Source organism: Rhagoletis pomonella, unplaced genomic scaffold, assembly GCF_013731165.1.
Source record: "Rhagoletis pomonella isolate Grant_MI unplaced genomic scaffold, Rhpom_1.0 Rhpom_scaffold_00005, whole genome shotgun sequence".
Classification (NCBI taxonomy): domain Eukaryota; kingdom Metazoa; phylum Arthropoda; class Insecta; order Diptera; family Tephritidae; genus Rhagoletis; species Rhagoletis pomonella.
In genome coordinates, this window is record NW_023458559.1 from 32,639,818 (window position 1) to 32,652,755 (window position 12,938).

The following is a 12,938-nucleotide window of genomic DNA, read 5'->3' on the forward strand; positions in this document are numbered from 1 at the left end:
AACCCATTAAACATGTAGACAATATAGCAACAACTTAGTTTTATTCGGCAGATAAGCAGATCCAAGGGCGTTCTATTCCATCGGATTCAGAGCCATAGTTGTCGCAGATTTGCAAGAGTACTGCCTGATCAGTGAAATAGAAGGCGAAACACAGAACTATTATTTAGAACTAAAAATAATTAACTTCAAACATATCGCTGTTAATAGGTCATGTCACTATAGAGAGATATGGGAATATGGTGGTCCTGACATTTTTTTTATAAGCTGCAGAACAAACAATAGTCTGAAACCTTAAGGCTGCAGCAGTGCATGTGCTCCGAGTTCAGAACTGTTGGAGAATCTGACTGATATATCAAATCTGAGACACGCAAATTGCTTAGATGGCAAACTGAACTTATTTTCTTGTAAATTAGAGTTCGTATGCTTCAATTCTCTCAAGCTACGGGCCGGCTTGAGCTCCTCGCCTTACCTGACTGATTTTTACTATTTGAGCAGGTTAGGTTAGGATAGGTTAAACTTGCTTATTTTAGGTGGTAATTCGCAATGTGTACGATTCGTTACCTGCTAGTTTTTTAGAGGTGACTTGAAAGTGTTGAGGTTATTTCATCTGATCAAGCTCCAGGCAACTGCGTAAGTAAAGATAAGATGTGATTTTTCATCTCACCGCATTAATTCTGACAAGACCGTGACCTCTATGTAGTTATGATCCGAAAAGGAGTGAGCACTAATAACCCTCAGAGTGCGGTAAGGAATACTAAGTCAGAGAAAAGAAAAGCGAGGTTGAATACCTCCTCCATGGCAGCAATTATAAATGTCGGTATGCTCAGTTGACGCATCTAGCTTATCCATAACCATGTTAATTTCGTCATATAATATTAATTATTTCGTGTTTTCAAGGGTAACCATGTATCACTTTTTAAATAATGCATTACATTTCCTTATAAAATGGCAACTTCTCACGAATTTAACCAGCTCCTTCTTCTAATTATGTACCTACATGCATACATATTTATGCATACAAGGTTGTATTCCTACTTCTCCTTTAAACCAGCTCAAACTTCTAATAGCTTTCAAATCACTTGGGAACTGTCAATTTTCTAACGAGAATGTGTGGCGTTTACCAAAAGTTCTCTGCACAAACTATTAATTACTCGTCGACCACAAATTTCAATTTACTTAAGGAAATAGTTGCAAACAAATTGGACGAAAGGAGTGTTATAAGAAAGTGTTAAGATGCACAAAATGTTGGCTTTGATCTTTTGTGAATGTAGAAAATGTGTATGCAAATTGAAAGCTTTGAGAAAAGAGGCTTAAGAAAGTCCCTTTTGTAGAGGAATGCATGCAGCGTGTGTGCTGGAGCGTATATGTGGAATTTATGCTAAGCAAACAATACTTATGTGAGCATTTTGGTGATATGGTTGGATTGAATGGATTGGGATTAGCATATGTACATACATATGTATTTATTTTTTGATATGAAATTGTTCAAATAATATTTTAGTACTGATTATATCGCACTCTGATGATTTTTTATTTGAGCCATTAATTGCAACTGTGCTTTCTATGTATGTATACTTAGGTACATACAAACGTATGAGCACAATTCCAAGTTCTGAACGTCAATTAAATTTCTTACCACTTTTTGATAGTTTTCACCACAATTTTCAAAGGGGTTGCATGCCACACTAACTCTGTCAAACTTGCCACTTACAGACGCGTTAATTATAGACGTTAAATTCAAAGAAATTGACATTATGTTACAAGTGCGATAATTTATAAAGTTAGTGGTTGATTTTTTGATAGTTGAGTGTTTGTGCATTGTACACATGAAAGGTGTTGGATGTTGTAACGCTTGGATCAACAGGAAATAATAGCTTTCACTTTACAATAAAGCACAAAAGCTTATCACCTATGAGTGTTTGAGGAACTATTTTGCCTTTTTATAGTGTTGAGGTGAGGAAGAAAACGTATGCATAGTCCTTTTGCTGTATGTGAGAGTTTTGGAACAGTTTTCAAGGTGTGAGTCATACTAACCCAGTAGAAAAAAAAATAGCAAGTGATAAAAAATAACCCACTTGTAGTTGGATTTTTTCCAGTATTTTTATAAAATATATAACTTTTAGTTAACTAAAAAAAGCTAACTCGAAACTAGTTGAAAAGTAAGTTTTTATTTAAATATCAACATATAAATTTTAATCTTAATACACTTTTTTTCTGTATTTAACAATAAAATAAAATGCAGATCGTAATTTTATATTACCATTTTGGTGTTATGTCTGACGGAATTTGAATATGAGACCACCTACAGCAGATTATGTTAACAAATGAAAACATTTTTTTTTCTTTTTGATGTTTTAAGTCCAAAAGTAGTTAGTTACAAGTTAGTCGACACCTAATGCAGAGATAACCACCCTTGACTAATTCGCGGCCATCGCCCTACAAATATTAAGTTAGCTTTCATCAAAGAAAATAATAGTGCCCTTCAGTTCCTTCCTAATCAACTTCGAGTTTACTTCTAGTTAGATAATACACTTCCTGCGGGAAAAAATGCATTGCCTATGCATTATTAGGTACTTATTAGGTAATAGTTGAGAAATAGCAGGTATTCTGCAACTACTTTTGAATTCAGCCACATTTTTCTAATGGATTTCCTAACTACGATGTGGAAATGTGATTTGTGCTCTTACAGCGATCTGGATGCGATCAAAATATCAAAGATGTAGACGGGACCGGAGTCAAAATCATGAAATGGGAAATTCGCTAATCGCTGGATTGACTGTTCAGCGTTGCATAGCCTAAACGTAATTACCAGAGATCGAATAGGCCGATACTGGGATTTGTAGCACAATCGAGTAAGGTGACTGCCTGTTATTTATAAAAAATTTGATGTCAGGGAGGTGCGGAATTAGTTACAAATCGGGTACCGTTGCATTTGTTTGTCTAACTAAACGAAAATGGCGCACTCTCTGGTGGTACAAAAATGTCTTGTTTTAGCTTACCGTAAACATTTTTTTTTTACAGCTGTTAGTTTCACACCTGCGAGGTGGCGAGCTCTTACTGCCATGGGTATTCCATGCGTATTGGTTGTTAGGCTTTGGGACCACCGCACAGTGCTATTAAAAGTGATTGACATGACCTGTGCCCATGACCAGTACGACTTTACAGTGAAGGCTGAGATGGTTTGCGGGGTGGCTTACCCGATACTTACACTCAGTACGAGGCGACGTAATGATATCGACCACAAGAGGTAGGGTAGCCTCATCCAGATGCAGTAAGTATCTCGTACATAGTGATATGGAAGTTCATTGCAGCAGATTTGAGGTATGTACTTTGAGTGCTGCCTCCACTTGAACCATATCACAGCGTAGTCCATCCGGCAGGGTAGTAATTTCATTCTTGACGTAGTTAGACAGCGCCGTTGAAGCTGTGGTCGATAGTTGAGTAAAAGTCCGAAACGCACGAAGACGGTGTGACTGTAGGAGAGCGATCGGCGGGTGAACTCTGCAGTTCTGCTACATTTCCTCTGATCGCTTCTTTGTAGGGGTCACCAATGAAGTGAACGCCAATACTTCGTTTGAATATCTATCATCTGCCTTATCAGTGTTGCTGTTTCATAATGAAGAAATGAGAGTGTGGCGACAAGCTTTTAGGAGTTGACAGTACCATCTAGTTATCTGTTAGTGTTAGTAGCGCACCCCTTAATGTACATATGTTGTGAAAATGCATGGAAAATTGTTAACCTACCCAGAAAGGCAGACCAAATTTCTTTTAAAATCACCGAAAGAAAAATTTTTCCTATTTTATGTTAAAAATTTAAGTATATCTGCTTGTTTTTTCCATACAAGTATTTGTTTACTTTTTAATATGTTTTTATTCGCAATTTTAAAAATAAAGTCGATGCTTAGCTCCACATGCGTTTCGATTACTTGAAAATGTAAAGTCAATAAATATTTATTAACTTATCAACAATGCAATACATACATATGGGCCACAGTCGAATTTTTATAGGTAAAAAAGTGCAAGGTACCAGAGAAAGTCAACAACAAATAAAGGCTGCACACAGGTATTCAAGTAGACACCACATACATAACGCACTCAAAGCATACACATACATATGTGGCATGCCACAGCTGGCTAGCAATCGCAGTACTTTCGCTTGACATAATTCAATAATGCACAGCACGCATGATTTTAATTGCTTTTCAATAAAACGTGTGTCAACAAGAGCTGCAGCTTGGTTTTGCTGGTAGGACTCATAAATGACCGGATGAAAGGATAAGGGATAATAAGGTGGAAAATGTGGAAAACGTGTAAAAGCCAGTGCTGAAATGCATTCAATGCACTGCATGAACTTCTGTGACAGTGCATTAAAAATTAAAAGTAATAGAGGAACTCTTGCAACTCACCACATATTGTGGCAGCGACGCTTTTGAGTAATTTAAATTTTTAAGTAGCCATCAAAGGACGCTCATTAGCGAGTGGAAACGCGCAGATAAGCAGAGGTGGTCGGCAAACAAAAAAAGGAATCATTCAACACCTGCTTGCCACATGCTAGTGTCAAAAGCGTAGGCGAGAAAATGTTTTCACCTAAATGTGTGTGTGGGTGTGTGTGTGTGCGCCACAACCTGCCACATTGCGGTGTTGGCGAAAATTTATGAGATTTTAATATGCTTGTCACTTTTGGCCAGTTCATTAACGCATGTGGCATGCAACGAACGCTTGGGTATGTATTATGCTAGTGTTATTACAACATGCGGACAGGCATTTTGGTGGCGCTGACATAGCAAGGATAACAGCAAAAAAAATGCCAATGTAAATACAATTAACGCGCACGCTGAAAGCAACAAATTGCCGCAAGAGGCAGCCGCAGCGGCAGTAAAAACAGAAACGCCAGTAACAACAACAACTGTGCATAGCGGCGACTTCCGCTCACTTACTTGTGGCAATTTGTTGACAAAAAGCGCGATAATGGTTAGCAAACCGCGTTGCATGCCACACCAAGGTGCAACACTCTTGCGTTGCATGCAACAAATGTGACTTTTTGTGTAAACCTTGGCGCTACAGTTGGCGACAAGCAGTGCGCGTTTTATATGTGCGTAGCACTAGTGTTGCATGCCACAACAATTTGCAACGTCAGAAAAATGGTGGAGTAGGCTGTGATTTGCGCGCATGCATTATATGTGCAGCAACATTAACTGCAGGCAACAAATTAGCTGTTGCAATATCAATTTTGCATGTTTCCATAAAATGGGCAAATAAGTACTTATGTATGAAGCACGAGGCACACCTATGCAATGTACAACATGCATGCAAAATTACTTGTGTGAGGCATGCAAAATAAATGCACTTTGGCTTTGCATGCCACCAAATGTTGATATGTCCAACCTAATGCATGCATTCTCACTGCAGCTTTTTCCTATCCACTATTGGCCTACTCCAGCTGTAAGTGCAACTGATAGCCGACATAATTAAAATTTTCAAAATTTCATTCAACAGTTAAGTCAACAAAGCACACACATACATACATATGTAGATAGCCACTTATGGCCACTCTGGTTGCGTAGTTAACTCAATTTTGTTATGTTGCAAATGGTTTGTTCGTTATGCTATGGCAGTTAGGCAGCAGCGCGTCGTGTCAGTGTGTTGGATTTGCAATTTCTAGCTGTATGTCTGTGTGGTTATTTGCTTAGCTGTCAGCAGTATTTTTGATGCTACTTTGGTATGCTAATATTTTATTGTACATAACTGTTGGTGTTGTTTTTGTTGCGTTCCACTGAGATTGCCCATCAGTTGCTGCCATATCGTGTTGCCTGCCCTCTAATGGAAATTTAATTTATAGACTCAAGTATGCGTGCACTTTATTGATTGTAGTTGCAGGTATTAGAGGGTTTTATCTGCTGATAGCTGCCGGTGGCTTCGTTTGAGTAATTGCAGTAAATGGCGTTGCCAATCTTTGGAATATTGCCGTCAGCTTTTTACGACTTACAAATTGCAGTGACTTTTCTATTTGATGAGTTGAGTTAATTAGATTATGTGAAAATGAAGCTAAATCACACGGGGTCTATTATTTACACGATTTTATTTATGTTTGTTTGGGTTTAATATTGCAATCGATTTTTATCCAACTACCCGATGAGCCAGGGACATGAAACTTCAAACTTAGCTCAGAATCCGATGACAATGCAATATCCCAGCCTGCAGAGAAACGTAAGCAATAATTTTATTTTATTTGTTCAAGCTGAACATATGAAAGCAATTTACACATAGTCGGCAGTGGCTAACGGTTCGAATGCCATCCGACGCTCCCTTAATTTTTTATTTAATTTTTTTTTTTTGAACTAAGAAAGAGCTTCTGTGAAGTGCAGAAGGAAAGCGTATTGAATGAACACTTTCAGAAACGTATCCGTTTCACAACAATTTTCGATATTTTTAACTGTACATAAAGGGTGTTTCTTTAGACGGTTGGTTTTCAATGAGGCAATACTTTTTTCGGAGTTTGTCTATTTGACAACTGTTACTTTTGTTCAGCGATGAAGCTCATTTTTGGTTGAATGGGTACGTTACACATTTGGAGTACTGATAATCCACAAGCCATTGTTGGGACGCCGTTACGTCCTCAAAAAGTCATGGTTTGGTGTGCTCTATGGGCAAAGGGAATCATTGGTCCATATGTCTTCAAAAATGAAGCCGGCCATAATGTTACAGTCATTGGGGAACGCTATTGAGCTATGATTAATGACTTTTTCGTGCTTTAATTGGAAGATGTTGATCTGGACGATCTTTGGTTCCAACACACGGCGCTAGATGCCATACAGCCAATGAAACGATCAATTTATTAAAGGAAACTTTTGGTGAGCCCATTATCTCGCGTCGCGTCGTGGGCCTGTGGCGTGGCTTTCAAGATCGTACGATTTAACACCACTAGACTAATTTTTGTGGGGTTATGTGAAGTCGCTTGTCTACGCAGATAAGCCCGATACGGTTGATGCCTTGGAAGAGAATATTCGGCGCGTTATTGCTGACATACGGCCCCAATTACTGCAAAAAGTGGTCGAAAAGTGGGCGTCTAGGCTCTTACCCGAAATCATTTTTAAAACATAATGGCAAACCCTTATCTTTATAATAAAGCAAAATTCTTGGCCATAACATTAAACTATACGCGTTTTATTTCTTCTTGAAAACCAAATGTCTAAAAAAAAACACCCTTTACATAAGTTTCCGTCGCACACTTTAGTGGAAAATCGGATTGTCAATGTATCCGAAAACCGAATCGGTAAACGGACAAAATCTGCATTTCAACTACTTTTTTAATGGCTGGGATTCCGATAGGTATTGCAGGAGTCGAGATGTTTGAGATAAATGTTTAGAGGACTTGAAACCATGGCAAATTATTTTTGAAATTTCATAATATGACATTCATGGTAGCTGCCAAATCCCTTAAATATAGTTTAAGCAGTTTAAGGTTTACGACATACAACCATACGACAGTATACATACAACACCTTGAGAAAATATGAAAATTTTACCCTTTACTACTGTATATTTTTGTGTAGCATTCTAACGTTTGTGTATAGAGAATTTTCGAAGTAATCCCTTGAAAAAATTTTTGAGTGCTCAGAATTTTGGTCTCATAAATGTTGAGTTGACCTAAAGGAACAAAGTTCACGTAGAAGTCGAAGTTATTAATAATAATTAATAATCTGGATTATGAAAAGTATGTGGTTTTAATACTCAGAAAAGTGTCATATTTCAGACTCTAATATGACTCCAAACTTGGACTCGTATTGGCGTGTCCTTCTAAGAAGGGAAAGATGCTCTGTCCTGACTCTTTATTGAGGTCATAAATAAGGGTGATATTTCAGAATTCTGAGACTTTTCTAACTATAAAATGAGTATATATATGTAATACTTCTATATTGGCAGATTCTAAAAGTGCAGTCAGCAAACATTACAGTACAGATATACATATAAAAAAAAAGAAAACGAAAACCTATTAATTAATTAAAATTAAAACAAATCGCAGTGGCGGTACCAAGGCACATTGAACAGGTAGTATCAGTAGAGTAGATGTTTTGATTTTTTTGAAATGTCAAATATTTGTAATTTGTTCTCACAAACATTCCAAAATAATAATGTGCTAATCATTTAAAAAAAATTTCAAACGTAGCTTCCAGGTAGCTTTAAAATACATTTTTAATACTTCATCATAAAGTTTCAGTTTGTATAAGTAAACATCGTCAACAAAGTAAAAATGCAGAGTAAAATAATCCCCCACAGATACTAATACATGAAAAACATGAGCATGGAAAAAACGTACACTTGGCTCAAAACTATCTCCCTTTGATTGCTCAATCCAAACACATTGCGGAGATAGGTTACCAATATAGAAGTATTAAATACATATGTACATATATGAATGAGTCCGAATGTTTATGGGGTAGTCAACTTTGAGCAAAGTAGTAGTTCAAGATTATTGTTATAGCCCCTTTCACCTACCATTAACGTAAGCGAAAAAGTAAAGCTAAAGAATCAAACTCGTCACTCTGGCATCACTACTTTCTATGCATTATAATTACAAAATTATAATTTTTACAAGCAATGCTGATGACTAATCCAAATATCTCTGCCGTGAGTAAAATCAATGACGCCGTCAAGGCAGCGCATATTCGTATCAATATTTATTAACACCTTTAATTAAAATCGCTAACAAGGTTATTTACCCAAAAGTGACACTAACAGCAGCAACAACAACAAAAGCGCCGACGAGTGCACTGAAACCACGAACATTGATTAAGTGCAACAGCAACAACAACATCACTGACTACTTCAATGCAGGAGGGTGCTTAAACGCACAAACCGCATAGTATTTTTGAAAGAGGTGCTCTTTTGGGTTGATGCCACTCGGTTGCTGCTATTTGTATTCTGAAGAGCTAGAGGAATAGGTATGGGTAGACTGCTCGGTAGCAAGGTGGACGTCAACAATGTTTAACATTGCATTAACGTGTTGCATTTGCAAATCAGTCGTTCACGCAGAGTGCATGCAAACACTCATACATATGTAATGTAATATCTATTGTAGATGAATGTTTACACGAATATCTGCATGCATATGAGCAACGGTATTTGCATGTTTACATATCCTTTTGGCATTTGTGTGCGTGGCGGCGAATGTGGTTAATTAAAATTGACTTTATATTTGCCAATGCATAAATTCATGGTAAACATTTCATTTGGCAGGAACAAGATAGCCAGCTGGGAAAAGTGTTGAAACAAAGATAGTAGTGATACTTTGCATTCTTTGAAAATCTTCATAAAATAGTTTTCCCCAAAATTGGCCAAGTTAAACACGGTGAGTCTGACCATGAAGTCGCTACCCCCGAAATCAGGTTTCAGTGGCATGTTCGAGCATGGGAGACCCCTCTCCATTACTTTTTCTTCAACAAAGTCAATGAGTTCCAAGTCTAGAGCCTTGTGCATGTTTCATAAATTGCTTTCATGGTTGTGTGTTTGATTATAATAAATCAAATGAAATAATTCTATTAGCACACTTCCCGAAAGATATCCTTCTTTGGCAAGTCCGTATTCCTTCAGTTTGTAAGTAACGCCAGTGTGCCTCGAAAACTGATACAAGTATACTCCTTAGGTCATATCATCTAACTTAGGTCTAAACCAGTTCGGAATCTTATATTTTCCAGTAAAGAGTATTAGGCTCGTACTTTTTCATTAACGCTAAGCACTAGATACTCCGCTTGGCCAAAGGTGTATATCTCGTATTGCTTGGCTTATGAGTGTGAGATGAGTGTGGGCAGACACTCGCCGCTTACTATGATGCAGAAGTCATCAGCCCAAGCAGTAAGTTCAGCAGGACATCCTTCAATTTCATTTTATTTAGTCCCTTGTTGACCAATAGCGACCTTATTAGTGTGATTTACCGCTGCATACCCCACTATACTCTTTTGCAGCTCAGCATGTAATCTCAATGCTAAATTTCCATCGCTAAAATATCTTAATTATTAAGAATTATGCCTAAAACCATACAACCCCTCTAGCGAAACATAACCCATCGATCATGCTTACGATCTCATTTCGCTTTACTTCAGCTTTCGCGCTGCATACTTTCAGGCACACGTGTTATTCGTTTAGACATTTTCAGGGATAAAAGTTTGGCGAAGCAATTTTTAGAATCCCACTGCAACTCGGTATGCCAGAACGAAGACAAAGGAAGTGATTATCCAGTTCGAAAAAGCAGGGAGAAGCTCTATTGTTGCCACGCTTTCTCAAATAGGTTACCTTGAGACATTGTTGAAAGCCTTGGCTATATGCAGGAAAACCACCAACGCGAACTCAATGTTCTCAAGGGTCGCCTTTATACGTCTAGTGTCCGATTTCGGCAAGAACGATTTGTATTCGCGCGACATCGTTTTGACAATGAAATGCCTATATTTACAAGGGAATTCTGGCTACATATGAAAAAAGTCTCTCTTAAGACAAATGAAAGACAGTTGGCAAGATAGTTCGAAAAACGTTTCTTATAGTACAAACTCGTGCTGAAAAGCTATTTCCAGAGAAAGCACGTGTTAATCAACTAGCTCGCGTTGCTCCAACAGTCGCACTGGCCGAGTGATCAAAGCACAGACATCCAAGTTCGCGTTCTCGGGCAGCGGATTTCTTTTTTCCTTTTTTGATGTACATTTTTTCTTATAATATTTAGTTGTTATTTGTTTTAAAAAGAAAATATAGATGTCTATATTTTCTAATTTTATTTAATTTTAAGACTTATTTAATGCATTTTTTCTCTTTTGATTTCATTTTTGTCTTTCTTAATTTAGTTTTCTTTTAATGTTATGTTTATTAGTTTCAGAAACGGAATATTTTTTTTACTTTCATAAAATTTTTAGGAACATATTTTCCTTTGATTTTTTTCTTTTTTAGTTCAGTTTTCTTTTGATTTTTAGATTTCGTTGTTAGAAAATAATTTGTTTAATACCCTTTAATACATAGAAGCTAATAGATATTTTATATTTTTTATTTATTTTTATTTAATTTGATCTTGCTTTATTTAAATTTTTTTGTCTTCTTTAATTTAATTTTCTTTTGATTTTGAGATTTTGTTTTAAAAATAAATATATTTTTATTTAATTTTTAAGTACTTTTTCCTGATTTATTTTAAATTTTTTCTTTTTCTAATTTTATTTTTCGGTTTTATTGTTTTAAGAAAAAAAGCTTTAGTTTCATTTTATTTTTAAAAAGATTTTGTATTTTATTTTGCTTTAGTTGAATTTTTTTATTTAATTTTCTTTTATTTATTACTTTTTAAAAGGCGAACAGCGTAACGCTAAAACCTCCTCGTTAGCAGATCTTTTAATTAGTGTTACGAAATACAGTGTACTGAAAGAGAAAGTTCCAGGAGATTGCTACCACATGTGGGAAAATGCGCAAAAACACAGAAAAAACACTGTCCGTAAAACTTTCTGTGAACAACCCCCTGTCATTGCCTACCTTTAGATGCTTTGTACTAAGTTCATACTGATGCAGCTAACTGGCTGATTATTATTATTATGGCATATAGCGCTGCGACCTAGCTAGATCTATTGTGCCATCCATTATATAGTCACTCCAACCTTAGGCTATTAATTGAATTAAGTACTTTGGAGGGTGTCATTTTCCATATTTTGAATGGAGATGATAGTCGCTCTCCAAGGTGTTTAAGCCTAAGTCGATTTATATGCGGACAATCACACAATATACGATTCGAGGTTTCCCCCTCTTGCCCAGAAGACCTGCAGTTCGTTTCCTCAGAGAGTCCCAGTTTGTGTAGATGGTACCTCAGTCGGCAGTGTCCTGTCGGGTAGGCTGTGAAAGTTCTTAAACCCTCTCTGCTAAGACTGAGCAGCTGCTCAGACATTCCACGAGAGAGTGTTATGAATCTTTTGGACTGACTTTTGCCCTTTGTCTGGCGCCATTGGGTTGTAACTTGCAAGTCCTGTCATCCTCTAAGGATCTCCGCCGTGTATCCTCTTGTTGGACCAAAGAAAGGCTGAGGGCCGACCAGGCTCCGCTGGGCACCACATTTAGCTAGAGTGCCAGCCTTTTCGTTGCCATCGAAGTTTTCATGGTCCAGAACCCGCCACAGGATTACTCTGTTGGGGGCTCCTAGTTTTACCAGTACCTTTTTGCAACTGTCTATACTACATTTGCTCTTAGCGCTGCCTGGCTACCCGACATGATGTTTATTGTTGTCCCATTAGTACTTCTGCGAAGATATTCGCGTGCACAGACTTAAATCTCAAAACTTTCCGCCTGGAATATGGTTGGGTATATGTCCATCGGGACGATTTCTTGAAATCTAGGTCCATATACGCCGACCCAGTGTTCCCATCCTCAATTTGGAACCATCGGTGGACAAAACTTGAGTTTCCTCGCTGGCGATAATCGCTTTATAGATATTCCTTTTAGGTATTATTACCTTGTAGGGCTTTATAAAGGTCAGCTTCGGTAGCATTGAGTCTGTGGGCCCTTAAGTCCCCACTTTTCGGGTTACTTAAGTCCGGTAGTCTCACGGCGCTACCGCAAGCTTCTTTCTCTATAAGTGTAGCTAGAGGCGGCATGCCTGTGACTCCAAGCGCCTCTGTCGGGCACGTGCGCATGTCCCCCGTTATGACCACACAAACCAGGTGGTGGAACTTACCCAGAGTGAGGTCTGAGGTTGTTTGCTGGGCTTTTGATACTAAAATGCTTGCGATATTTACAGTTTGATTGAATTTAATGCTTTTTTGTGGGTACTAAATAATATACAACAACAATGTAGGACCATAGAAACAAACGCATTGCAACCTAACACTGATAACGGCAACCAAGCCTGAATGACTCCACATTATTGAATTTTACGTGGCGGCAAATTGCATTTCCGTTGCATGGTTGCAAAGTCGCGCTTTTGT